General features: G+C 36.2%; 1 protein-coding gene across 2 annotated transcripts in view; it reads left to right on the forward strand.

Annotated features, from left to right (window-relative positions):
* Unc5c (unc-5 netrin receptor C) overlaps positions 1–24,061 on the forward strand; it is a 345,405-nt gene that overhangs the window by 79,247 nt on the left and 242,097 nt on the right. The window lies entirely within an intron of this gene.

Raw genomic sequence — 24,061 nt, forward strand, 5'->3', positions numbered from 1 at the left:
TCCTTCTCTAAAATATTAACCTCTTCTTAGATACCGACCTTGGAAACAGTACATTTATGCTACAAATCAACAAGTACAAGGTCTTGCTTTGCTCTCACACAATTTTGTTTCTAATTTAGAAGGTGTTCGTTAACTATGGGAAATCCTACTACAGAGTGATAGAGAACATAAATGTTACAGGGACTTGCATTCGAATCTCAGCACACACATAATGTATCATAATCGTTTGAACACAATGTCCTTTTCTGGTGCCACAAGCATTGGGTGTACACATGGTGCAGAGACAAATTCATACAGCCAAAGCAGCCATACACATCAAATTGTACATATACATATATGTATATATGCATGTATATGTATGTTAAATTCAGTAAGCTAAACATGTCAGACATGAGCTCCATTTTTGGGGGATTTTATTTAGTCATCCATGGTTAAAGTTGCTTGAAGGACTTCAATATATCGATCCATTCTGAAGGACTACAATCTTCAGTATTAGTTAGTTTATATATTAAAACTCAGCACTGCAAAACGTATTTACCTTACCGGTGTTGCCAAGATACCAAGCAATCAGTATGATTTTCTGTGCTTGATGAATCTGTTGGTGTCTTGTAATATAGAGAAAGAATCAAACAGTTGAAGCTTCCCTGTCAGTGTATGGAAAAAAAAAAAAAGCCTTGACTACTGATGGATATAGGAAGCCTGTCCCAGGTTCTGGGTTAGGGAGCAAAAGGCAAGGAGGCCATCAGAACTTGCTGATTTCTAGTCTGGCCCTGAAATTAGAAATGAAATAACACAAGAACACAAACTTCATTTTGACACGGAAGCTTGGTGTGTATGTGTCATAGACATATATATCATGTTTTTCATCATTAGGTTTTCTAATTTCTTGAATATATATTGCTTTACAGTCTAAAATAAACTACTGAATATTCTTCACTCCTCTCTATCCATCTCACATGTTACCCAAAATGATGCTACACATTGACCTTAAAGACTCCCAAAGTGGCTTCCTTTCCATGGAAAAAAATAAGAATAAATACAGGGGAGTGGAACATTTTGTGACTCTCTGCAGTGCAGTGTAGTATAACGAGATGATTCAACTCACACCTTGCTGAGGGCTTAATTTCCTCATATAGCATTAGAACATGTAGCCTTCCCCCTCCCTTGCATGTGTCAATGTGGCAGGTTTTACAGTTGAACCCCTTGTTCCAGCATTAGAGATGAGAGCTACTGGTCGTAATATAGTTTGAGAGTACACCCCCTGATGTGGATGGATACAGGAGGGGGTCTCTTCAAAATAACTTCTTCATTTCCCCTCCTGAGTGGCTTTAAGCTTTGTGGCTGTTTTAAATTTTTTATTGTTTACTTAACATAGCCTGCAAGTGACCCGTACAGTTTTCATCTGGAGCTGCATGCATCCAGAGGCTTTTATGATACCCTGATGGTGTGAGGCAGCAGGCACAGAGTTCTCCCCATCACTGGGGATACTCATCCAGCCAGATCAGCTCCCTGGGAAAAGCTTCAAAAGAATTTCCCTTTCATTATTTAAAACACAATTGTATTCTTTGATTTCAGCATTTGGACTGCTCAGCATTAGCCCTAAACTAAAATATAGTACTAAGCCCCTATTCAGCAAACTAGTCTGAAAATGAAAGGAAAACATCTGGGTTGTTGTTGTTGTCATTGTTGTTGCTGTTGCTTTGCTAATCTTAGATGAGAGATGGCTGAGATAACTCCCTGAAAGTTTCAGGTGGTCACAAGAAATATTCCTCATGTTCATGGTAAAAAAAAATAAGACAATGATTTATTAAAGAAATTAATATAAATATTTATGAACCATTTCAATTGCAAACTGTCATGAATTTGCTTTAAGAAATGCATCCAGAACATTTTTAAGTATCATTAATAAAATGTAACTATTTATACTATTTCCAACAATATATTAAGCATGCATGACTATGTTCATAAGCTAAAGGATTTAACATTGCATGACTCCAGATTTTCTTGCTTCTTCTGGTTTACAAGGGTCTTTTATGTCCCAGTCAGGATACTGTCAACAGGATTCTCTAACCAGACTTTCCTTAATGGTACCATGTTTGGTACCATTAGCTCTTAAACTAATTCTTGTATCTTAAAGAAAGATGAAATACCTCTCAAATTCTCAGACTAAAATGTGCAATGCAGCACATGAATCAATTGCAAATAACAAAAACAAGAAAAAAAAAGTAACTGGTAACATATTTATTTCTGTGAGAAACCATTCAGTACTGTGCAGTCTTCTGACCATGCCTGTTGGTGCAACTCCTCCCAGCCAACCTACTTATTTTTCTCTAAATGTTTTTCTTTCAGTTAAACCAGAGAGGACTTTTTTAGATGAACGTTATATCACTGTTCAGTATCAGTAATCTCTTAGATGAACTTTATATTGTTGTTCAGTATCAGTGGTTTCTAAATAGATTTTTATGGACCAATAAAATGATATTTCCCTACAACCATCTGTCCAATCCTTTTCTGGGGTGTGATGGGAACTGGTACTTTATAAACAATGGTATGTGTTGCCTACCTAGTCTTTCTGCTTATAGAAAAGTATCCATGTTTCTGCTTCATTCACCTTGGGTTACTTGAGAAGCCTGGTTTACAGTAAGAGTTGGCAAGTATTTTATTAAGATGCCTTCTTGTTTCTGCTGAATGGTAGCATTTTAAAAGCCATTGAGATCAATAATGCTAAGGAAGGAATGCTAGCAGGCATTAGTATATATCATAATCCCCTCCCCATCAGAGTTTCCCTACATAGACAGTCAGACTTGTTTCCTCCTCATCTTGGTGTATGGAGGACCCAGTGGAGAGCTTTGTAAACAAAGAGTCAACCCTAAGTCTGTTTAGTTACTGAGGGAACCTTTGGATGACTGTATCTGCTGCTGGAAAGTGCTTGTCAAGATTGCTGGTGGTTAAGGTTTCCTGTATCTGGGAATAATAATACCTTCCATTTTCTTGATGTTTTTGCTTCCTCCCTATGATGTGTTAGCTCATGGCAGTAAAACTAGTCACTCCCACTGTTGATTGGGACAACTTTTCAATCATCTCTCCCTAGGTCTGCAGCCATTCTCTGTTCCAGGCTCCTCTTTCTATATCTTCATTTGGTTTTATGAGTCCAAGGCCCCAGGCTCCTCTTCTGGTTTGTTCAGTGAGCCTCTGCTTGGGCCTTCTAGGATGTTCTCCCACTGATAGTCTGCTGTGGCTGACTTTAAATCAGAATGCCTGGAGATTTTTCTAAGCTGAATTCTTTTCTGTCCCAGCTTTCTCCTCAACACTGCTTCTCCTAACAGGGGAACCCACCTTGTTTTCCTTGGGACGAACAGAGTCCTCATGTTCAGCAGTTCACCAGTTCTCCAGTTCGGGAGGTTGGGGTGGGGGGCAGCTAGTGTCCCTGTGAGCACTGTAGTTAGATCCTATGGCCTTGCTGCCACCAGAAACACAGGCCTATTCATCAGCCTTCTCTTTAGCTCTCTAGGTGGCTGGAAGCCTGGTTTTTCTCCAACATGAAAGCCTGGGATTAGCCAGTGGGAGAGAGCCCAGCATGCTTGTGGGGAGCAACAGAGGACAAGTGTCTCCACCAGAACAGATCAAATGATCATCTGCGACATTTCCAGGTTCCCTTGTTTAAAAGGGAGACAGATCAAAGACACTGTCACCTTCAAAGTTCTGAGGACTAGCAGAGCAGCCAAAAGGCCATCACCCTGTCATGACCCCTAACTGCTGTGTTTGTGATAACTTGGCCCTATGTAGTTTGACGTCTACATTAATCAAAGAGTCTGAGAAATCAAATACCACTTAAATATGCTATTCCGAATATCACTAAGAGTCGGGCTGTCTGATAATTTTTTTGGAATACCTTAGGAGAAATTCGACTGCATGAATTATTTTAAAATCTCTCCCATAAATGCTGGATCCACGTTCATGATGGCTGCAGTTTTTATTTTTATTCTTTGTAGCATTTTAGGAAATCCTTGAGATGTTACAGAGGCAAACTCTCATTCACTACATCCAGAAAGCTTTCTTCTGCTCCCCTGTAAGACTAAAATTACCTCCTGTCTGTTTCCATCACAAGAACTTACCCTTGAACTTGGAGTCACTCCTAGAGAGTTCAGTTTTATAGCCTGGTTTGACTTGACTGCAATCTTCCCTGGAGTGTTTTTTTTTTTTTTTTTTAGGATGATAAGGGCCTTTCTGAACTAGGAATGGGTCTTGTTTATGATCTTATCCCTAAAACACAAGATAGTACCTAGAACATGTTTACCACTCAGACAAACATTTCCAGAACTTATCAGTAAATCTGTAATGTGCTTGGGCCGTTGTCCTGTGGCTGGCTGGAGTATTCCTTTTATTTGTTGTTAGTTTTAGTTTTTGCTGTGTACATTTATAACCCCATGCTTACTCTACAACCACATGGGTATACTTTGAGCACACATACATATTTCAAGCAAAGATATTTAACTTTAGAGAGGGAAAGTGAGTATTAAAGAAATAATTTTCTACATGTAATAAGAATTAATAGGCAACAATGGCTATTTTTGAATCTTTTTCTATTTTATGGTATTTTAACATATATTTTTCTCTATAATTGGTTCACGTAAGAACCTAAAGCCTTATTATCACACTGATTTGGGGATCTATAAACAGATAAAATGTCAGTAAATAGTTCCAGCTGCCAATCAGAAAACTATAAGATAAACATAAGAAGGTTAAAAAAAAAAAAGCAAAGAAATGATTAGGCTTATTTGATGAAACTTCTGCATTTGACAGGATGTCTCAGGTTGGCAGAGGGCACAGCTTGACTCTATCTGCAGCATGTAACCCAGTACCATAGATGACATGTAGCTGGGCTGGTTGGCATCCCTCTGAGTGGCAGGTACTACGTTTGACATTTTGGACTGTGCACCAGCATGCTGAGGGTGAACTTAACAAACTGCAGACACAGAGTTCTTGGCACTATATTGTTTTCTCTACTTTAAAAATAAATGATTAAAGAAACCATGACAAACCTAACCATGAAGAAAGGCAAAGACAAGCATGACTTTAGCTAGTAGAGTTAATTCCCTATGCCAACTGAGTCGGTGCCTTCAATGCAAAATTATAATTGGATTTAGATTAACGTAAGTACTAGGGTCTCTTATTTATACTAAGGGTTTATTGTTGAAAATCCAATATTAATTTACAAATATTTGTCTCTCTGTATGTGATTATCCAGAGTTCCATACAGGGTGATAGCTTTCTATTTTAACTTCTGCTCAGCTCATACCTGCTGCCTTTTTTACACTGGAGAGGGGCAGTGCTTCATCTTATCTTTATGGGAGAAATAGGTCCATTAAGTGAGTTACAACTCCCTTGAGAAAAATATATGTTGGATCAAGAAGTCTTCATTTTAAGTTTTTCTCAACAACAGATGACCTATGTGTTTAATTAGAGGGTTTAACTAAACAGATAGATGCTAATAGTATAATTTTAAAAGAAAACTTATTAATATGCTATATAAAAGGTAGACTTGAGGAATATAGAATATGCAAAAATACCAAAAATATTTTAAACCAATGTGTGGAAAGTGTTATGCTACTTGTGATTCTTGTAAATAATTGTTTGTGCACGGCATGTTGAATTCTCACGTTTTCATTAATGACTTCCTTCTGGTGTAAATACTCTGTATAGTCATCTCTTATCAGCCATGTCTGGATCTGTGAGGAGGGATATCATTTCCATGTATATATTACAGTATTTCACAAAAGAGATCGTCAGGACATAACATTACAAATAGGCAACATTGAGCTAAATAGAATGGAGAAAGCATACTACTTACTGTTTAAATTCTTCTGGAAAAAAAGTTGTTAAAATTATTACTTAAATTAATATTTATCAGCCTACAATTATTAATAGACCTATTGAACAAGCAAGTAGCCATAAGATGACCTGAAAAAAATGCCAAAATTTGAATTTTCATAGTATCTGGATATTTCATCTTTGTACAAGATAGTTTGTTGCATGTTTGAGTCAGGGTCTCTCTCAGTAGCTCAGATAGTGTTTGAACATGTGGCTCTCCTGCCTCAGAATCTCAAGTGTTATAGTTGATGGGTATATCATCATAAGGGATATGGACAGCTCATTAAAACACAATTACTGAAAGATATGATTTATTTTTATTATTTTTCAATCATGAGTATATGCGTTTAAGTGTGGGCATGAGTACATGAGTAAAAGTGCCATGGAATCCAAAGAGTGTATCCGATTCTCTGCTGCTATAGTTACAGGCCATTGTGAGCCACTTGATGTTGGTGCCTGGAGCAAAACTCAAGGCCTCTCCAAGAACAGGCCATGTTCTTAAGAGCTACATATTTTCTCTGGACTGTTTTAATTTGAAACACTCTGAACACTCATTAGTTTTTGTGCTTTCTTAAATAAATATTCTTGCATTTAATCCAAAGAAAAACAATTCTTAGGAGAAATAAATAGATTCTGGATACAGTCCTATCTCTGCATATTTTAACTTATTGACTACGAGAAAGACAGAGTAATTCCTAAGGCTCTTAATCTTATAATGACTGCAGTTAATGATTGTGACTAACCCACGAGTAGATGATCAATTTCATATTTTAATATGAAAATATTTAATCCCAATATAATAATGATTATATTGCAATCAATGTTTGCTATTCAATGATTCACATGCCTTTTGGAATTCCTTAAGGCCCCTCTAGAATCATGGACAGCCACTAAAGCAACACGCAGGAAGCACATTCATTTTGAAGATCTTCAACCACAGAGATTGCTCAGTCACTAACATATTATCCTCAGTGAAACTGTGGGCAAAGTCAGTCATGGGGTTGTTAGAATATTTATAACTTATAAGGAAGTTTATCAAATCCATCTTATTGAACTAGCTTGTAATTACCGTCTATTTGTATACATTTATTGCATTTTGTCCATTTACAATGTGATTTATGGGTCTGATATATTCTCATTCAATTACATGTACGTAATTATTATTGAACCAAAACAGACAATATCAGCTCTGGAGGTAGTGTTTTCTGATAGCTTCATGGGCTTTAGAAACTCTGAAAAAACTGATCACAATATCAGGCTTCTGGATGACTTAGTATAGTTTGATACCTAATAATTTAGTCAGTTCTTACAACCAAACAAGAACAAATACAATGCCTTATATTTGTAATGTACCAATACAATGCCTTGTGAAGGGACTTGAATTTCAAGGTTATTTTACTTTGCCCAACTTAAGAAAATAATATGGGCTTGAAAAATATAAAGAAGTGGCTAAACTATGACCTATTATACTATTTCCAAACCTTTGCCTTAGCAAAGACAATTTAAAATGAGATTCAGGATCACTTTGTATTTTATTTTTTCATAGTCTTAATTTACGTACACAAGTTTCTAAGAAGGTATCGGATATAATTGAAAAGGTGATGGAGTACATCAATATGTTCTCCTCTGTGTAGAACCTAAATTTAAGTGAGAGCCTGGGTGACCAGGAAGTAGAAAGAGAAATGTAAAAAGAAAAGGGACAGTAAGAAGAAAGATGATGGTAGAAGAACAAGAGAATGCATAAGGGAAGAAGGACCAAATATCACACATTATTCTCATATGGAATCTCTATTCACACACACACACACACACACACACACACACACACACACACGCGCACGCGCACACACACGCACACACACACAGAGGCATGTACACAGGGTGGGGTTTACAAAGGGTGTTGAAGAGGTCAATTTGACCAGAGTAAAATTATATATTTTATATGATATATAAACCAACATATATGCTTCATAATATATAAATCATACCTATGATATATAATATACTAAATTGTAATAATGAAATAATTTCACATGCTAACTTATTTAATAAAACAAGAGAACAAGTCTTTCAAATGTCTTTACCACCTCTACCTATCAGTTCTGGCTCTCATTCTCTTCCATTCAAAGTTCTGTGTAAGAATTCAGAAATAAGTGTTGAAGATATTAGTTCAATCCTAATGCTGCAAATATTAAGACACCAACAACATCCAGAGCAGGGGATAGACACGGGGTTGGGTCAAAAGCCTATCTACTCTATCCTCTTCTCCTATGGCAACTTGATGAATTCTTTTCTTATACCTTTCTCAGATGAATGGAGGCAACAAAGTTAATAAGAATATTTTATATTGGCACCATGGCCAAATATAGAAGACATAAACAGGATCCTTGTTTATGTTTGTTTTTCAAGAACTACATTTTTAAAATCCTAAGTATATACTCCATATCAAAAAGTGATATGCTTTTCTACTTTTTAAGGAACATTTATTTATAGTTAGTATGTACATCTCTTGGAAGTGAAGTAGTAGAGAATAGATTCATCCCTAATGCTTCTCAGTTCTACTTAAAACAAACTCAATAAACAACATTGACCAGTGAGATGAAATATTTTATGAATGTGTTAATGCATTTAGGTAAAGGCACTAATGGCAATTTCATATTAGCTTTTAATTTGTTTATCTACAATTATCTCAATTGACTCATAAGTAATTTAAGATTACATATTAAGAAACTGAAATGTATAAAGTAATTTGAGAACATTGAATGTATATAGGAAAAATATTTATTGCTCATGTTACTCATGACTTTTAAAAAGTCAGCCATTTCTTTGAATTGTTGTAGTCTTTGAAAATACTTAATATTTTCATTTGCTTTAATTTTCAAAACAAATACATCTCTCCCTTATATTTGAACAAGAAGCAAAATATTTGCTTGCATTTGGTTAAGTTTCATCAATGAATTGTGTGATGTAGAATAAATGGGGCATAATATATAATAAGAGCAATTTTTAAAAAAAATCATTCATTTTGCATATAGATATGTATGATATTTGTGATGTCCACATTTTGTATTTGCGTCTGAGTATTTGTAGGTTCCCTTATAATTGCAATGCTATTTTTAAATTTTCATCATGTCTTTGATTTCTGGAATTTACATTTTTAAATCAGGTAATATCTAAATACCTGAATATCTAGTCTAAAAGGATCTATTTGGAACACCAGAAGCAAATGAATCTCTTGTATTCAAACTTGAAGAAAATTTGAATGACAATCAGTAAAAATGGAAATGTTAAATTTGTCAAAGCACATTAATCTATTTTTATTACTGCTGGGTTAAATTCCTCCACCAAGTCCTCCATCTTTACAGGCATTTCTGCGATCTGAACTATTCAACTTGAATGTCTTCCTCAAATCGAAAGGATTTATGGGAAATTAACTGCCTGTGCTGTCCAGTTTTACTTGAACACATTTTATCTTCTCTGATTTTTATCATAATTTCTTTCAGATACTTGATTTTTTTACATTGTCTTGTGTAATTACAACCATTATATTATTACAGTAGTTAGGATTAAGTTGGGAAAGTGTCTGCAGTCTTTACATTGAGTAATACAGAGGACTATGTTTTTCACCTTAGCCCATGCCCGTCCTTTAGCCATAGATCAATGGAGAGCAGTCTTTTGCTAATCTTCTCCCTTCTAGCTCCTCTTAAACTTGTGGCTTCAGACACTGGAGGATTCACTCTTATTGCATAGAAACACTAACATGTCAAATGGAAATAACAATTTAAACTCAGAAATAATGCTAGCAGTACAAAATTAGTTCGTATAGAATGCAATGTTATAAATATTCCATGAGAACTATTTCCTCTGTAGGCACGTGTCCTTGGATGTTTTCATAAGGAAGGTTGATAGAAAATCAGAGCAATTTGTGAATGATGTTTGGTGGTTTTCAACCATCGCAGATGGACACCAAATGTAGCAAAGGTCTTTGCTTCTGGGGGGAGGACTTGCATTTTTCTCTGGCTTAAAAGTAACTGCAACTGGGAAAGCCTGATCAAAGTCCACATGCCTAAGTCCACTGTCTCCTGACAGTCAATGAGAAGAAGAGTGTGGCCTCTGTGGTCCTTGCTTTGGTGCTATCCTGTATGTGATCATTATTCCTCTGTTCCTACCAGGGACTAAGACATATTTTTGTACAGATATACACATTTCATAGTCTTCTGATTTTGTATGGTTCTGATACTTAAACATAGCAACACAGTTTTGTATTATTTTAGAGTTCCAAGGAATCTCATTCTCGACTTCAAATATTGACAAGTCCATATTTCTTACTTTTTATTTAAAGTCAACATGTCTTTATTTGAAGAATTTAAAGTGATTCCTTCTGTTGCCTTCAAGGTCACTTTTGTTTCTCTAAAACTTGAATCTTGATTTCTCTTCAGCAGAACCTTGCTAAAATTCTTTCATTGTTGTTGTTTTTATTTCAGTTGAATTAATGGATCTGCTAATGACAATTAAGTTAAATGACAGCATGCAAGCACTAGAAGTGACAATTTTTAATACTCCTTTTCATAGTTAATTGCAAATTTAGAAGTGTTTTATATGTGAATGGATAGTGAGGCCTCAGTTACTGGGAAGTGTGGTCTAGAGTCATCAGCAAACTGAAAATACATGGTATTAGGCTCTGTAGAAGCCCTTAAGTGACTAACTTTAAAGCCTCACACCATCAAGAATGTCTGGTGAGGAACACTGTGCACCTTGGCAGGTTGAAGAGTGAATCAACTCTACCTCCAGCTAATTACACGGTACACCTCATTCTTCTGAAGGGTATCATTTCCCCTCCTCCACAAGTCCCACTTGCTTGTTTCCTTGCAAAGCTGCCAAGAAACTGTGAACAAATTTCATGTCTGAGTAACTGATTGCTCGCTCAGTGACCTTGAAAAATTACTTGCATCATTAAAAATTCATAGAAAATAAAGTTTGGGAGAATACTGTTCTGACATGTTCTGTCATAAAGAACCTCCTGTTATGTTACTGTACAATCTAGTGCACTTTAAGAAAAAGAAAAAAAACAAAAACATTAACCTTCTACTGTCTACGCAATTACATCAAGTTTCTCTCTGTTTTTCCTCAAGTAGAATCATACCATTTTCTGCATTCAGACAGCAAGGCTGAATCAGAGAGGAACCCTATTGATTATCTAAGCCTCTGTAAGATGTCAGGAATACTATTTCAATCTGCCACAAAATATCAAAGATTGTTCTTGTTTTCACTTTGAAGTTGCTCTCATTTATAACATACAGCGATCATTTTAAGATACGCAGTGCATGTCCATGTAATGCACAGGCAGTGATTTGCAACCACCAGCTTGTTTGTGTTTCAAAACTTCATCCATTAAAAACAAAATTCCTGAACTTTGTCTTTAATGGATGAATATTCTTAAATATGGTGGTCATTCTCCATTTCAACTTCTTCATCTCTTTACCATATCTATTAATCTATTTATTCTGGGTATCAATTGTTTTAATTGTATATATAAATTACATACCAGCTTATGCATCGATGTAATGCTCTATGTTTCTTGGGGAGAGTCACAGGGAATAAAAGGATATGAGAGCCTTAAAATAAGCTGAGGAAAATCTGATTAGATGGTTAACATGTCCCAAAAGCAAACCTTTGATACCTTCTGCAGAGCAAGGATCACCCAGTACTGTAGTGACTTGCCGAGTCTGTGTGCTCCCTTCAGGGCTGTATTCAAGGTTCATCTTCCCTCAATCCTAGTGCATAGCATGGTGTTCTATATTTAAGGGGTTGGTGTTTCCTCAAAACAATAGGAAGTACAAAGAAAGACTACAATATCTTAGTTTTCTAATTAATTAAATCTGTTGCTAACCAATTGTAGCCTTATTCATACTGCATATTGAAGACTCTCACCTCCTCCTCCTCCATCTTCCTACCATTTCTGTCTCCCCCACAATCATTTGCTAATGCCTTGATCTTAAAGTAACCAAAGGAAAAAATGATTTTATTAGTATCCTTTAACCTGGTTCATTTTTTGTCTATTGCATTTTATTTTCCTGGTCTTGCCAATAGTTATAAATTTGGTTTATATTATATTAATGGGATTTAAATGGACCTTATTTTATCTTATTCAACACTTAGCTCCACTATCACACTAAATGCTATTACATAGCATGTGTATATTATCTAATATGTAAACAACATTTGGCTACCTGAGCAAGGGAATTCAATGTTTTTGTTTGTTTGTTTCATCCTCAACATTTCCTCTCCTCCACAGAAGTTCTCACCTCATTCTCTGCTGCAGAACACCTACAACCAATCTCATGATTCAATGTGTGATCACTGGGCCAGTGTAACAGGGGACAACCAATTCGATAGCCTTCTATGGTAAAAGCATTCTCCTTTCAAATCTCTTTCTTCTTCTCCTACATTGTCCTGGAATTATGATTCATTTTGCATGGAATGCAGAATATGCAGTCATTTGAAAACCCAGTCTAATCCATTCTCTTTTCTGTTGTACAGTTTGTTTCTAGTAGACTAAGTCCCAAAGAGACTAATGGAGAGCAGTTCAGCAGTGGCTGGTAAAGTGGCATTTGTACATATTTTTCTCTTTCTTTCACTTCACTTTTGAAATGTCATTTTACACATATTGGCATGTCCGTGTGGGATATCTGAGGAAGGTGATGAAAAGTAACAGCCTTGTCCATAAATCCTCTGCATTTCAATGGCATCCACATCTTTCCAACACTGGTTTGCAGAGCTGATTCCTTGTAGTGTGTCAGTTGGGAGTTTGTCTGCTCCTCTCTTTCCAGGGATGTGAGAGGACGGGGATGCATATTCAGTTTGTGAGGAAGGATTAGTGTTCATTTTACTGAATTACTAAGAAAATTGTTTTCTGCTTCTTTTGCCTGTCCTATGGGTAACACATCACATTGTGTGTCGTATGTGCCGGTGTCTGCACTTTGTTGCATGGTGCTATTAACATACATCTGGGCCACCCTTTGTGTGGAGCTGTCCCCCGGTGAAACTCTAGTGGTCTGGGACAGAGAAAGACTGCAATTTGCAGAGTCCATTATCACCTCTGGATGTGTAGAATGATAATGGAAGTGACAGAGGTGCCGCTGAAAATTGGCTCTTAATATTTCATGTGTTCAAGCAAAGGATTGGAAATCTCATGCTGCTCTTTAGGGAAAATGAAGCATGTGGAAGGCTTTTTATTTATTTATTTTACAACTGAAAAGTTATAGGCAAAGGGTTGACTGCACAGTTTCAGAGAAAGTACCACAGCATGCTCACTTTGTATTAATTAATACATCTCAGTAACAAGACGTCTGTGTAAAAATCAGCACATAGAAACAAGACATAAACAGTAGCAAAGCAATGCTTTAGACTGAAAGTTTTTAAAGCGATGCACTGTATCTACAGTCACTTTACAAATGTGGTTCATTGACAGAACCACAAATACTTTAAAAGATTATCATCCAAATTTTTTGTTGTTTCTCTTTTTAATATTTTTCACTCAATATATATTTTTAATGGCTTGTGACTTAAAATGTTTTTGCAGTAGTTATCAATGTTACTATAAATTTAGAAACAGAAATTCTTTCAGGTTATTAAGTATTTAGTACTTATGGAATATGGGAGAAAACTAGTTCAGCTTTTGAAATACTAAAATTAAACATTAAACATTTATCATGATTTGTTACAATTCTTACAATTGCACTGAGTAATGTTCATCAAAAGAACTCTCTCTTGAAAGATATAGGGTCTATTTTCTTTGCCAAAGCTGATGCCATATTTTTAAATTCTTACTTTTCATCAACTGTATCTTGGACAAAGTAGGATTCTTTCCTAATGTAATAGAAGAATGTATATGGTTTGAAGTTTAATAAATATTTAAGATGAATCTGTATTTCCATGATATAAATTTACCACAAATGTGTCTAATTTCTCTTCTTTTTAAGGAGTAAGCATCAGTGACAGTTGTTACACCCCTGTTGCTGGGTTTTAACAATTGGAAATGAAGGGGTAAAGGATGCGAGATTCTCAGAGATAGGTTCTCTCTTGCTTGTTGCTGTCAGAGATTCTTTTCTAGAAAAGAGCACTATTTTGCATAACTGAAAGGGAAAGCTTCACATTGCAGAAGTGGATTTCAAAGCTCATTTATAACAGCAATGCCTGCCATTCCGAATGAGGTCTCTGTGGTCATTTTATTTCCATGTGTCATGTCACTCAGTTGCCATTGATGAGGTCAAAGAAGCAAGAGTTTTAGGTTGAGACTTAAGAGAATTCTAACGTCTACAAACACCCTGCTGGGGAATGGCAAGCTAATGGCTACTTAAGTTTCAGATATGTTATAGTTTCTGGCATGAATACAGTCTTTCTATTATGTGGACTCAGTGTTAACACCCTCAGCTTTCATTGCTGGCATTCACTGACTATTCTGTGGCAAACAATGTTTTAGATATTTTTACATATATACTCTCTAGTGCAGTAGTCTTCAGGGCTTCTGAGCTTATAAGGGAAGCGATAATCCTAATTATTGTTATATCTGGCCTAATCCAGCTCTCAGAAACTCACAGGAGCTTAATAATCCTTCAATCTTTAAAGGTATTTTTTATTTAAATTAAGATGTTATAATGAGACTAACTATACATGCATATGTTTACCTCTTTCCTATCAACAACTTAGAAAATATGTTGTAGATATCTCATGTTTATTTTACTGTAAGACACGCAGTAACGTTCTAGGAAGCACATGGTAGAATTAGCTTTCTTGCCATTGAAACAGCAGCAAAGTAGATGAGTAAGAAATTGTTCAGGTAGGGTACATGGCTCAGAATCTGCTGTGCTTGCTAAATAGGACTCTAGGACTAACAAATGCCTAGTGGGTACAGCAGCCTCATCAGGATGCAGAAGGAAGGACTCCAGAGCAAGCTGCTTGGCCAGCCTAGGTGAGATTGAGCTTTGAAAGACATACCTCAAAAAAATAGGCTAGATAGTAATCAGGGAAAATACTTAGATTCTCTCTAGCCTCCACAGACACCGATGAAGCTGTATACAAGTGTGCCAGCGCATATGTGCATATAATCCCAGCACATGCATACGAAGAGAAAAGGGAAAGCGATAATTCATGCTTTGAGAAAAAAGTTTGAGGAAGGATGCTAATACTTCTTCTCTACTCCCTGCTTGATCAGCCCACAAAATTAATAAAATTCACATTTTCAGCTGGATATTAATTAAAAAATTATAGGCTGAAAAAAATAGCACTTTTACTGGCAAAGCATTCTGACCTTCTTATGTGGCTAAGCTACTCAGGCCTGTCCAAGTATTGTACAGAGAAGAAAATACATTTTCCTACAGTGTTCTCTGTAGTTACATTGTTCTTCATAAACTGGGGCTTTTAAGTCTCTCCCACTGTGCCTCTGTTAATTTGGAGTGATTCAGGCACAAAATTGAACTCCCTCACTTCAACATTGCCCGGCCATCATTGGACAAATTGGTATGTTTATCTCAATGAATCTTCCTCATCTGTAACTTAGAGTTGCTCAGCATTCCTCTCTGTTTGAAGATGAAGTTTCTGTTTTGAAGCTTAATGAATCAGGCTGTTATTCAGGGTCTCTATATTTAACTAAACTACATGTCTATCTATCAACCTGAGATAGCAACTAGACAAAGAATTCTGTTTTATAATTATCAGAATCTATACCTAATTTCTAACCATTGATAATTCAGTTTGAATCCAATTTGAATATTCTGGATTAATTACATTATAAGCGTAATAGAGTCCCATCTTGATTCAGTGTTATGAATATAAATACAACAAATGGGTGTTATCTGATCAGTCTTGGTTGGGATCAATAGAGAAAGAACCTTAAACATAAAAATGGCAAGCATCCCAGCCTACCAAGGCCTGGAGAGAATGTAACCCAGGAGCAGCCAGAAGTACTAGGTACAGGGATAGCCAAGTCATGGCTGTGGTTAGGTGTTATACTCCACCAAGGACAGACAAATCTAAAGTTCCACCACCAGAGAACTTAAAAACGAGCTGTTTATTGAAATAGAAGTTACAATTTGCACAGTCAGCCAAGTTGTGGTGGTGGCATATACCTTTAACCCCTGTACTTGGGAAGTAGAAGCAGGCAGATCTCTGAGTACTAGTGCACTCTGATCTACAGAGTGAGTAGTAAGTAGTACAACCAGGATTCCATCGAGAAACAGTCTGGAAAAAAACAAGTTACATACTCTATTTTACCCCTTTTTATTTAATTCTATGAGTGTTGACCCACATTCTGTTATTCAAGGAGCATAGATGTATAGGTAGCAATCGAGGCTGTAAAACAGCAATCATAGTGAGTCCCTGAACCTGTGATTAAGAGGAATGAGTGTTGATGCTCAGTCTAACACTCTACTTGGTCATAAGTGTCACTGAGCATTCTGTTACCTTCATAGACACAGTTTGCTCATCCTTCTGTCCTGTTCTCCAGTACCCACCCTGGATCCCATCTGTGGCTGTACTTCCCTCCTTCTCATCTGTAGCAGTTTTAATTCCTATGATATGAGAATAGTCCTGCAGATGCAACTACAGGATTTATTACCCTTAAAACTCCCAAGGCTGGATTGTAGGTTGCCTGTAACAGCAAGTTAGCAAACTTTCATGCCTGTATTTCCTTTGCATGGATATTAAGTGGATGGCTTATCAGATCACCAGTTGAAACACATTTGGTAATTACAAAAAATAAATAAATAAAAAAGAATCACTATGCACAATCTTTTGTGTAAACATAGTATTTACTTCTGCTTAAAGAGGATTAGAATTTCCAGTCTTATAATAGTTGCTTGAAACTGTATTATGCAGTAATTCTATTTAAATTAATTCATGGAGTAATTCTATTTAAAGAAAAAAACTGATGATATCTTATTGATTTCTTAAAAGAATAAGTCTAGATTACTATAATTTAAACCTATTTTAATGAAATTTTATATTACTCTGATGAAATATTTAACATCATATAAGATTTTTCCAAAAAAAAAATCATCATTGTTCAGGCATCCCTTTTAGTACAGAGTGATTGCTCTGTGTAAGAATTTGTATATGTCGGGAGGCAGAGACAGACAGATTTCTGAGTTCGAGGCTAGCCCGGACTACAGAGTGAGTTCCTGGACAGCCAGGGCTATACAGAGAAACCCTGTCTTGAAAAAAAAATGTATATGAAGCTGGGTGAGCTATCCATCTTTCAGAGTGAGCCCATCCCACAGAGTTCTAATCTTCTCTGCATGAATTTGGACTTTCTTTTTCCTAGCGTTGTTTTCCTTTTTCCTCATAACATGCTCTCTGCTTTTATTCATCTTATTTTCTGCTGTTCTTTCTCTGATATTTATTGGTACCATAATAAATCAGAATAAGTAGAAAACTGGAATCTTGTTTACTTAGAAATAAATGGTGTCTGAATGAAGGTCCCCATATTTTAGACACTCTCTTGAAGAGTATGAGTCACAGCTAAATTGGTAGAGGCACTTGTTAGCAAGTCTAATGACCTGAATTTATTCCCTGGACCCCATGGGGTAGAAGAGCAGGACCAACTCCTCCAGGTTGTCCTTTGAAGTCTGGAAGAATACTGTGCTATGTGTGCCCATCACATATAGCCACCCACCTACAGAAATAAATTTAAAAACATATTAAGAATATATGAACATTTAGTCTAGATACTTTATACTATTGACTTTTACTTAATTTTAAAAAAATTATTTTAAAATTAAAAGACAACTGTCTTTGCAGTTCTTGCTGTTTTTGGTAAGAAAAATCTGGTTGCGTTTGCTCAGTAAGGACCAAAGTCTCAGCCCAGCTTTTACTCCAGTAGTAACAATGACCACCTGTTCTTCCCCAACTGCCTTGCCACTCACTTCTTCCATCCCTTCAAAACTGATATTGTAAGCTTACACTGTCTGAGTAATCTCTTTTGTCAGGTTTGTGTGTGTGTGTGTATGTGCGTGTTTGTGTGTATATTGCAGTCATTTTAAGTACATACTGACAACACAATTGTCAGGAAAGTGCTTGTTCTCTGAAGAGCTTCCCTTCACACTAGATGTATTATTGCTAAGCCAGTAAATATTTACTGATTGACTGCCTGAGTTGATGGTGAAAGGCAGCCTTACTAAAAGCACCCTTATCTGACGAAATGTGCACATGTGCTGTTGATGCATCTATCCCAGGGTACTATAAAAAAATAAAGCCAACCTACACTGCTCCTGCTATCACATGCTGTCACAGGGTGGAGAGAAAAGACTTAGCTCAAAGAGAACAAACCTTGGTGGTATTGAACTCTACCCCTCCTCACCTCCCCACATATTTACCTAAAAAAAAAAAAAAGAAAGAAAGAAAGGGTCTATCCTCCTCGTTGATGTATCTCAGATAGAAGAAGGAACAGACAAAATTGAGGAGAAAAGCCTTAGAATGGAAATATTTAGTTGCAAGCGAAAAAGAAAGATGTGACAGGATATTAATTTACAAGGCATTCCCAGAAATTTTCTATACGTTGCATAGATAAAATACTTCTATATCCACTCCTTAGCAAAGCTTTAAAAAGTGAAGTGCAACTAATAACAGGAATCAGTTGGGTGAGGTGACAGCTATGTCACCCTTTTAATTGGCTTCACCTCTCTTTCTGGACTGATGCAGTCAAGGCTCTGCCTCCACAACTGTCAGTTTAGATCCCTCCAACACAATTAAACCTTGCTAGGAAGGCTCCATCAGAAAAGAAATCTACTCAGAATGGCTAGATATATGCTTCTCTTCTGTTTCTAAATATAATTGAAAAACATTTCAGTATGATACTTAGTTAATTTTTTAATGGAAGCAGACTTTTAGATTTTGTGGAGTAGTAATACCTCCCAAGTCAGCTGCATGAATATCAGAGCTGGAACAGGAACTTTGATGCCATGAATTGGAGGAAATAATTATTGATCCATGGGTGTAGTTCTGAGAACTATTATCCTTATAACTAAGCTGTATTGAATGCCCCCTCAGCTAATCATTCAGCTTCATAAAGGACTTTAAAGGCAATGTATTTGAGTGGCCTATTTGCCAAGCAAGAAAGTGTCCTTACTTTGTAGATGCTAGGGCTCTGTCATAAGCTCCCAAGAGCCCACCATGACTGAGGTCCCACAGTGAATAAAGGAAGAAGAAGTTTATGAGAAGCAGATTGCCATCTGCCAATGATCTATTCACTGTATAATCTACTGTTAATAAGGGTAACTCCAATTCCATTTCCTATCTGTTTGTTTTCAGACAGAGAGAAAGTTTTCTGTTTTCAAAAGAAATTCATAGGCCACAGTATGGATGAAGAAGATTGTTCTACTGGCCATCTCCATGGTCCAAGACTGAGACTTTCACTCTTTTAGTATTCTGATAGGGTCTGGAGGACAATTGACTGAAATGAATATTTATGTAAAGAAAAAGTTAATTGCTTAATTAGTATTTGTATAAACTTAACCTGATTTTATCTCAGTGAGTGGTACAATGTCATGAATCAAACCAGAACATTTGGAACAAATCCTACCAATACTTAGATTTAAAAATTAATGATCTTCCCAGAACATCAACAAAATAAATAATAGTAGAAAAATATAGCACAGAACTCAAAAATAAGTTTTTCTATGTCTCTCGCTGTGTATAAACGTCAACCTAGTGACATAAACTTTTGTTTTATATCTTTGAGGAAAATAGAAAATCAAAAGAAAAGACAGAGACAATAAGATAACAAAGGGGCATATTATTAAATATAAAATGTCAGCAAATTCTAAATAGAGACATTGCTAATTAGGTTTCCAAAGATACCAGACTCTTAAGTGTATTGCTATTAAGGGGGTGAAAAAAATGTTTCGATCTCATACTATTGAACTGTATTGAGAATAACAGGGACCAAAGGAACCTTTTAATAATTACAATACAGAAGAAATATTATTTTAGAATACTAACTTATACTGAGTAGTAAAAATTGATAGGTTTTTGGTATTCAATGAAATCTAGCTCTTGGGAAAGAATATAAGCAAAGATCTCTGGAGTCTTCCTTGGTCCTTCTAGAAAGCCCACCTGGTTCTATGTCCATTAGCCTAGCCCCTTGCCACACTCACCCATGCTTGCTGTGCCCATTGTCTTCTCCATAGTGGTGTGAGACAAGCTGAACCTCATCCAACATTGCCCACACTAGCTATTCTTGCTCCTTAAGATGACTGGGTAGATTTCATCTGGCTTTATTATTCTAATCATCTAATATTTTCCAAGCAAGCTCACTAAATTTTCATTCCAATTTACTAACTCACTGCATTTCTAACTACCATCTCTACATGGTTCCTGAACTAGAATGGAAGCAGTTGAAGGGGCTGAAGGGTTTGTTATTATCATATCCATGGATTAAGGTAACCACAAGCCCAGGTTTCTAATATGCTTAATGAATCAGGAAGAACCTACTGAGATCATATTATTTAAAGGAGAGAGAGAGAGAGAGAGAGAGAGAGAGAGAGAGAGAGAGAGAGAGAAACTTAATCATGGAATTTCAAAGTAAAACACTCAAGGGTGACTTTGATACATATTGTTTAATGTGCAAGTGATTATATTTGCATATATTACTAATTAGATTCTACATGAGACAGGTATTATTTCATCTCACCAAAAATTTTCCAGCTATGATTACTAGAAGGAGAGGGAAATATATTATTAAAGATTAGGTACCTTCAAGACTATATATTATCTGTCTGCTCATGTTACACTGGGAAACTCAGGGAAAACCCTGAAAGTTCATGGGAGACAGGATCCTATGTCCAGTATGTAGAATAAACATGTCCACAAAATGTCCTCTAAGTTGAGGGGAGTCCAACATCTATTTCACTCCGTATTGCTCTTCTTGCCTCTTGCTGGGTAAGGTGAAGATCTATCTTCCTAGCATTGGATAGTCTCAGCAGTTTGCTGTAATAGTCAACCACCCGTAGGTACCTACGCTGAAACATTGATTCAGACTCCTGAAACAGATCAAGTTTGAGTCCTGCTCATATCATTCATCTACTGTACCATCTTAGTGAGTTTCATCCTCTGTGGCTTGTTTAATTTGTCTATAAAGCAGTAATAATAGTATCTGTTTCTGCCCCTGTGGGGAATAAATTATGTAGCTATGTTATACATAATTATATATACATGTATATATTCCTAGTATGTATATGGATTATGTCAAAGTGTAACATGTGTATCTCCTTAATAATATCTGCCAATCATTGATTAATAGTAACCTATGATAAAGAGAAGTTGATTAACAGCTTGTAATAAGCATATAATACCTGACCAAACTAATTGATGATTACATTATTAGTCAAATAAATATTAACAGAATATCCTAGATGGATTTTCATCAGTAATCCTGATAACCTTCTTTACTGCACTTTAACAGAAAAATAATTTCAATGTTATCTTTGAAGACATGATTCTGAGCAGTGCTTTTTCACAAGGAGAGTGATAAGCTCATTAGTCCAATCACAGGGGTTTTCTTGTCACGTCCTGCCTTAGCTGCAGCGTCACTCACTCCCGTTATGAAGGGTAATGAGGTAGCTCGACTTTTCTCATCGGGAAGTAGATGGAACACAGTTGCAACCTGGAAATTAGACTTTGTACATCCAATTTCAAACCAGCTTCTTAAGCATTCCTAGACTGAAACACCTCTGTGGAAGAATTCTTTCACACAGTCAGAGCCTAATTTAAAAATCAGAATTTCCAATTGCAGTGGTATGCAGATTCTGTTTCAAATTGGCTTTCTTTTCATTTTGTTTCTGTTTTCCTTTTGAAAATCATTTGAATATTGTTTGGTCTTGGTATTTATGAACTACTTCTAGTGCTTCTAGGTTCGTCAAATAACCCCAGAAAAAATACAAAGATGTCATCAATAATCTTGAGCAATATTAAAATTCCTTAATATTTTATACTACCTTAATGATGGAAACTATGAGTTTATTTTGAAAGTATCAGGTTAGATCTATATTTTTGATGAACCATTTTAAAATTTATTTTTACTCTGTCACTTCTTATATTGTACCATGATGTGGCATGTGGGATTCAAGAACTCCAGCAATCTGGAATTTGTTTCCTTCAATGTCATGTCTTCTTAATGATCACCACTGTCCGAAAAGTCCTAGAAATTGTGCAGTGCAGGTTATCGTTTGCATAACACCCTTAAATTTTAATTGTACAAAACCCAGTAAAAATGGTCTCCAGAAATGTTATTAGTTAAATCATTTATGTGAAAATACCTTGATGAAGATTATAACTATACACAATGTATATCCAGATATAAAACGTTAAGTGAGGAACCCAGTGAGATGGTTCAGACGTCAAGCCAGGTATCTTCAGTTCAATTCCTGGAACCCACCTGAAGAAAGGCAGGAATTGACTCTTCCCTGTTGTCCTCTGAATTCTACACATGTACTGTTGCATACGTATACCTACCCCACCTCACATATATATACACATACATACAATAAATAAATGTTACTTTTAAATAGCTTATATTTTAAATTAAATTAAAAATTAAAGTGAAAATATTCCAATTTTAAAGATAATTAGAAGAATACTGAGTTGAAGAGAAACTAATATCTGCTCTTTGTGGTAAATGATAAACTATTATTACTAAATTATTACTAGTGAAGGCTATGGAAAGTGGTCCGTTTTCATTGTTTTGCTCTTGTTCATAGAGCCAAGTATTTTTGAAGATATAACTAACCTGTGATGTCTCTTCTTTCCCATATCATTTCTTCTCCAGTACTGCAGCACAGGGACACAAAACGGCAGTAGACACACAAGTCACTTCCCATTGAGGAAACTCTAGTTTCTTCACTTATAACAGTTATGCACCTCTATCGGGCATCTTACTCACAGAACAGAATGAATGCCTCTCTGTGATGTTACCGTCACTATGCAAGAGCACAGCAAGGTAGTTCTATTGGATGCAGAAAACAAAAAGGGCAGAACCCCAGATGGGAAGAAGCGCTAGCAACAGCAGGTGAAATTTATAATCACCAAGCACTGGTCAGAAAAGTTTCTTGAGGAAAAGATGGAAGAAAGCATGGGTACAGTTATGTGGGTCTGCAGCCTTTCTCCTTCAGTCCACTAACCCTTTGGACTCTTGAAGGGGCTGAGGGAAGACACCTGCCAGGAAACATCAAGGGTAAGATCAGCATTCTAGTTTTTAGTGCTTGTGCTAGTCTAAGTGGGCGTGTCCATCATTTAGACAGACCTGAGATGACAGCAACATCTGCATTTATCTGACCTCAGCATACTTTTTCCCCTCAAATATATAGGATTTTACATTACTTCCATCCTTTCACAGAACACATATTGGCAGTATTACAATAATAATAATAATAAAGTAATAATAATAATAATATAATAATAATAATAATAATAATAATAATAAAGTTTTAATCACATAGTCAACCTCTTATCACCTGACAAATATGTGATATTATTTTGGAAGTATATTCTGCCCCTTCTTCTTAAACAGTTCAATTAACATTCAACTTTGTTTGAGAAAGTATTTCCCTCCAGTGTCTCAAACACATCATCTCTGCATTCATGACACTCACCATATCCAATAACCCAGAGAAGTAACCCACTACTTTAAGTTTACTTTTTTTTTATTGGATGTTTTATTTGCATTTCAAATGTCATCCCTTTTCCAAGTCTCTCTCTCTGGAAACCCCCTCTCCCAACCCCCTCCCCCTGTTTCTATGAGAGTGCTTCCCTACCCACCCACCCACTCCTCCCTCTCTCACCTTGGCATTCCCCTACACCAGGCCATCTAGCATTTACAGGACCAAGGGCCTCTCCTCCCATTGATGCCCAATAAGGCTCTGCTACATATGCGGCTGCAGCCCTGGGTCTCTCCATGTGTACTCCTTAGTTAGTGTTTTAGTCCCTGGGAACTCTGTGGGGTTTGATTGGTTGATACTGTTGTTCTTCCTGTGGGGTTGGAAATCCTTTCAGGACCTTCAGTTCTTTCTCTAAGAACCTTCCAACTTTCTCCATTGAGTACCCTGTGCCCAGTCCAACTTTTGGCTGTGAACATCCATCTCTGTATTTTTCAAGTTTAGTTTTTCTTAAAGCAAAAGAGAGAGAGAAAAAAAAAAAACAC

The sequence above is a fragment of the Mastomys coucha genome, unplaced genomic scaffold (assembly GCF_008632895.1).
Source record: "Mastomys coucha isolate ucsf_1 unplaced genomic scaffold, UCSF_Mcou_1 pScaffold16, whole genome shotgun sequence".
NCBI classification, from domain to species: Eukaryota; Metazoa; Chordata; class Mammalia; order Rodentia; family Muridae; genus Mastomys; species Mastomys coucha.